Source organism: Conger conger, chromosome 9 (genome assembly GCF_963514075.1).
Source record: "Conger conger chromosome 9, fConCon1.1, whole genome shotgun sequence".
In the NCBI taxonomy this organism is placed as follows: Eukaryota; Metazoa; Chordata; class Actinopteri; order Anguilliformes; family Congridae; genus Conger; species Conger conger.
This window is the reverse complement of record NC_083768.1, coordinates 25,169,310-25,175,731: the sequence shown is the minus strand read 5'-3', so window position 1 is coordinate 25,175,731 and position 6,422 is coordinate 25,169,310.

Sequence of the window (6,422 nt, the reverse complement as noted above, 5' to 3'; positions counted from 1 at the left end):
TGTGTGGCATCAGTTTTTCTTTTGCTTGGTCTCTCTGTTTCTAAGGGGCTTCCCAACACGGCAACACAAAGCAATGGCCTCTAATTAGTCCTCTGTGGCATCGTTTCCATGTCTGAATCAGTCCTTGAGTGTGCACTCAAGTGCACACCTAAACTTTTCAGGAGCCAAAACTTTAGAAGTCATTTCTCTCAGCGAGCAATTATCAGCATTTCACATTTCCAAAATCTGCAAATCAATATAACGAGCATTAGGAAACTGAATTCAAGGTAGTGTTTGCCTGAATGTCAGAAGGTTTATTCGAGAATCAGTAATTGACTGTTTTTAATCATTTCCAGAGATCCCTCGCTATCCTCGTCTTTGTGTTGAAGCGTCAGCACTAATTGAGAGCCTTCCTTCTTTCAGGGAGGAAGACGTTCCCCCTACACAGCCTGCAGTGCTCCCTGGCATCATTGTGTTTGGTTAAATTGGGAATCTGTGGGATCTCTTCAGCAGTTCTGACCTTTACAAAGTGCAAGCTGCTTTCTCAGATGGATTTTTGAAATGATGGCACAAGGTCGGCACTAAAGCCATAGCCAAAGTGGTGTGAATTATCGTAATCGTTAGCTTTCAGCTGTCTGTCTGTTGTATTGGGGGGGGGCGGTTGTATGAATCATTTCAAAAGATGCTTCTATGCAGAATTACAGCTCCCTTGAAGGAATTCAAAAAGAAATGACCCTGAATGTATCTCAGAGGAAGGACATTCTTAGATCCATGTCTCAGACCCAGATTGAACTTCAACTTACGCACTATAACACAATAACACTTCGTTGTGTCCTGATGCATCACTGACTTCCTTAGGTATCGCCCTACCATGCCCCTTTAAATGACATGGAAATATTGCTGCTTAATTGGCCCTCATTTAATGGTTCCCAGCTGATAAACAGCAGTGTCTCTTGAATCTGAAGTCAGAAAACTGCATCAAATGATTTATTTTAGACACCCCTATAGGCCTACCTGTAGTATTCAACATCAGAGCAAGCAACATAATTCAGTTTGATACCATGCAACCCATTTTTCAGTGGACCAGTGTTGAAACAGACAGGTAAACACATCTACATAACTACATGGCCAAAAACTGCATTCCTGTCTATCATACACCCAGGGTATGGCAACCTCCTGTCAACATACACCTCAAACATTCTTATTTTCTTGCTTCATTTATTTATTTATTTTTTGCCTTGGTTACCTTAATTCCCTCTGAAAACAATCAGTCTGGTTTGTTGTTAGAGGTCTTTTTTTTGTGAAACGCACTGGGGTTGGATGGTTACGTAAGGTCAAAGGTTCACAGACACGGTGCACTGTGAGCCTGGAGACGCTGCGGGGGCATGATGTCACGGTGGCGAGGAGCAGCGTGCGGTGACCCTGGGCCTCGACAGGGAGGCACAACACAGAGCAGGAAACAGTGCCGGCACCAATCACACCCAGTCAAGGGGCCCAGAACGCTGAAATCATTGAAATGAGTTCACTGGCACACAAGGAGATAATAGCTGCGACTCTCGGAGGCGCTTGGCAATGATGGCGGGTTAGAGGGGTATCGAGTGTAGCTTTTCAATGGTACACTTCCATTTCAGAAAGCAGAACAGGGAATGCTATCTATTAACACATCTAATGACATAAGAGTCTCTGTAGAGAATGCTGGCTCAGACTGCAGTCTTTTTAAATTCCTTTTCCTGTGATTCACAGCCTGTCTGCTCCCTCCACAGGGATGAAGGCAGGAATAAAAACAAGCCTAACCCACCTGATAACACTTTGGGGACAAATTTGTGCTGTTGCATGATGGGTAAAGGGAGACAGCACACAGCACACTTCCTCTCAGACCCTCTGCTAGCGAATTACCTCCAACTGAAGGCCATTGTGTACAGTGCGTAATCACACTGAACAGCTGTGGGGGTTTTCTCAACTAGATTTAGTAACTGGACTGCAGGAGAACAGGAAACACAATCGATCTGATTACTCGGCTGAGTGGTAAAACAACTTTGGCTCTAGCCAATCAACTTTGGTTCCCTACCCACATGAGACTTATAGCAGGGCATATGCATGTTTATTTTGAAAATATCACATTGTTCAGAATCTATCCATGCTATCCCTCTATGAAAAATCGCTTCATAGAGGGATAGCATGGCATTCTGAACAGGAAAGTCACAGTGCACCGGTGTACAATCCAGCGATAACCAACTAGAAATACCAGCTACCAGCTGTTTCAAAACATAGCTTCAGCTTTGTCAAACCATGTTGACTACGGAGTAGGTCTGACTGGTCAACCAGCTACCTGCTGTTTCAAAAACCTAAGCAGGGTAAAGCCCTACAGGTTGCTCAGAAATGCTGTTCAAAGAGAATTACCAAGATGAAAGTATAACATTAACTCTGAGGTTATCTTTTAAATGTGCTTTTTAAACGGCAGTCAAGCGAAATGGCGCATTTCATGTCCAAACCATGAATGAAAACAATAGAGCAATCGCACAGCGAAGGTAAACTCTGCCCCATGGGAGTTATTAAACGGTGTGCTTTTCACGGAGAGCCGTGGAGAGGAGGTTGCGCGTACAGACCTCGGCGGCCGTACGGGGCAGGTGCAGCGCGCGGCCGGTGAGAGGCAGCTGGAGCCGCAGCCTAGCGAACGCGCCTCGTCCCTTCCCTCAAGGTCCATGACACCTCTCCCGTCTCCTGGAAACCTGAGGCACTTACCGGCCTTACAGAGCGTTATCTCAGAAAACACTGCCGCGGCTCCACACGTTCTCGTAAAGGAAAGGCAAGGTCAGGAGACAAACAAACAAGAGGCCCGGAATAAAAACAGCAGCCGATTGTCTTAGCAACAGCGTCCGTTTATATGGCATTGTCCCAACTTCAGCACCTTGTCTTTTTTTTCTGTTCCCCAAGGCAAAAACTAGCGGCGAATGTGACATTAAGCCGCGTGTTATGGAGCCACTGAAAGCCAGTGCATTCAGCTGAAGGAGAACGGCCTCTGTGTTTGTTCTCCTCGTGGAGTCGCAGGGTTTCTCGCTGCCTGTGAATGAATAAGGGTGTTTCCATTAAATGTCCTTTCATTCACAGAGCAGAATGCTTGGGGGAAGAATCAAGAGGTCATTCAATTCTATGGAAGCCAAGCGTGATTCCAAAGGCCCTGACAGTTATTCAGCGTGGTGGTACAGAGCGATAATTATTCACTGGAAATGTCATTCAATAAAAATGAATGACACATTGAATCCATGTACCAAGTCTTTTCAATTTCATATAAAAAAATCTAATTAAAATAAATTGCAGCCCATAAATTATTTACCATTAGAGGAATAGAAGAAATCTGTTTTCTCCCTTTGAATTGCACGGATGCAAGCAATCTGTCATCCCGACTAACACGAATAATGTGAAGTTGCAATTATTATCATTGCTGCCCATCACTTAATCTATGCCTTATTAAGACAAAGATGTGCACCCTTAGTGTTTAAGGCTTCAGTAGCGGGAATTTGCAGGGATACTTGTACTCGTGTTATTAACAGACAGTTTAACACAGAGACACATATTTTAGAGAAATATTTTCAGAGAAATGACTCTCCATGATTAATTCAAATCATGAAAATGCAATAGAACTGAATATCAGTCTACATGCATGCGTGTTCAACAGATCCTGCTCACGCACAGCATCTTTTATTTGCAAATATTCTTTCAGCAAATATTCTGTCAAAGTGCACATGGCAATGGCATTTGGAAATGTGACCTTATGATTTGCCGTATTTGTGTAAGATCGCAATAAACACAACATTCCCTCCTTCTTTCCTCACATATCCTATGGATTCTCCGCCGTGCGCCAGCCAATGCTTCTTTTGCCAATTTCAATTCCACGAAAGGATTACCCCCTTAAGCCTGCAAGCCGGGTCATTAAATCAGTGAGTGAACTTAATAGGCACTATAGACATTTGCATAATTTGAGAGTTATTTATATTCCATCAATCAGTCATGATTTTCATTTTTATTTGTCATTTTTATTTGTCTTATTCATGATCTGCCCTAGCTTGGGCTTTGCTTCCAAATTGATTGAGCTAATTTTGCCCGGGATGTTAAACCCATACGGAGAAGACCCTGTTGCCCCTTGGTTGGGTTTTGTGTGTGTGTGTGTGTGTGTGTGTGTGTGTGTGTGTGTGTGTGTGTGTGTGCGTGCGCGAATGAGAGCGATAAGGAGAGAGAGGGAGGGAGAGAAAGTGAGAGAGGGAGATAGAGAGAGCTGTCACTATGACCAAAAATAAAATCCTAATTGCAAAGTTTCTATAGTGGGAAGCATCTGTGTGCGAGCCTGGTTATTTAATGAGCTTGGGGTAAGGTTCTTCATCTTCCCGCTTGGCACAGACACAGACTCTCCTTCCCATAACGCGATAGCGTGCGGTTTTTGCGCGGTTGGAGTTTTGACATGCGTTTCACAGCACAGTGATCGGTGCTGTGACTCGGATCAATGGGCACTGATGTGAGGTCCTGTGGGGCGCTGTAAGACCCTACAGGCACGCCGGAAAAAGGAAAGAAAGAAGAAAGAAAGAAACTATGGCAAATGGCAGCCTTTGAGCATTCTATGAATTACAGTAAGTGAAAGAACATTGATTTCTAGAAGGAGCAAAAGTCTAAAAAATCTAAACAAGCATATAACACAGTGGGTCTGTTTATACGTGCACACTGGTATGCGCAAAACACTTTGACCTTAGTGTGCTTTAGACAACACAGGGATTGCGCCCTTTGATCCACTGTACGACTGAACAAAATAATGCTTCAGTACATATCAAGCCGTATGAATGGATTTATGTAAAATGTAGCGAAGGTCATGTACTATGGATAATGGCACATGCCAAACAACATTTATTGTGCGTTTGTGTGCGAGGACTGTCTACAATGAGAGACATTTAAAAGGCTTTTTGTGAATGCATTTAGAACACATGCAGACGGTAATACTGTCCCCTAGAGGGTAATACTGCCCCCTAGAGGGTAACAAAAAGACACTACAGTTGCGGATCATGTAAGGAAACTTGTGTCGATGTTAGAATTCCAAAGGGATCAGTACACGAGCTAAACATATATGGGTTTGCAATGGGGTAACGACTTGTTTTCCTCAAACTTTTTGCTCTGGTTAATTTTCGTCCATCTAGCTGCAGTGTGATGTTTTAACAAGGCCATGAGGTGCCATGGGATCCGACTGTGCTGTGAAGAAAGGTGGCGAAGGTGGAGGAGGTGATGTAATGGACTTACCGTCGTCAGCAGCTTGGCCCCTGTGGTCAGGGCACGGCGAAGTCTCTGCACAGATACAATGCAGGGACTGGCCGCTTCCTGAGCCGAGTCCACACTGAGATACGTCAGCGTTCTCTTCATCGGTCCTAGGCTGAATGGGAATCACATCGAGGTGGATGTCGGAGTGTAGTGTTTTTAAACCCGTAACCCCAGAGTAAGCTACAGTCTGCCTGGATGGAATTTGCCACACGCCCACACGACCTCCAACGCTCGCTTTCCGCGGTTGCTTTCGCTGGGTTTACTGTAGCCGCCGTTAGGCTATTAGCCGGTAGGCCTGCCCTGCGTGGTGTGTTATGCTAGTGAAGGAGCTGCAAGACTAGCTTTAGATAGAGGCAGAAACGCAGATCAGGGACACCATCGGTGCCAAGGGGAGTTCATTTTCTGAAGACGCTTAATTTGACGGGACAGTTTCATTAAGGCTGCCACCGCGGTGTCAGGCGCAATATTCCAGATGTCATGTGTGGACAGGAGCCGTCTGGATGCAGTCACGAGGCTGATCGGCTGCTGTCACTTGTTTAATTTAATTTAATTTGTCATCTCAGTAGGCTTCTGCTTCCCAATCGATGAACTCTTCATTAACCACTATTAAACAACTTTCATACGTTGAATATTCTTATAAAAAATATTTTAATGTCAGATTAATTTTTTTTCCATAGTGATAGGCTACAATAATGTGTTAACATATTAACGTATGCGAACACTACAGCATATCTATGATGAAAACTGCAGGTTATTCTTCCAACACCGTTTAAAAAAAAAAGAAAAGAAAAAAAGCCGCTTTGTCGAGGATTCGGCCAATTGGTTTCATGTAGCAATACTTTTAAAGGAAGCCTCGTTGCAGTTTGTTCACCATCAGTCCAGAGGCGCCGCGTACAAATGAATTGTGCAGTCGAGCTGCAAAGCAAGCCGCACTGACAGGTGTAAAATGTGGTCTCACACCTGTCAAAAGTGTCTGGACTCTTATCCAAAAACATTCCCCCCAAACAAGCCAGGTGTGAAAGAACCCTTTGAACTGATCAGACCTGCATTGCACAGCCTCAGTGATTTGACATGCAGATTTGCGCCAGCTAAATGGCAGTGCGTCCCCATGCACACCTAGTGGCTAACAGGTCGTAGGCATACAG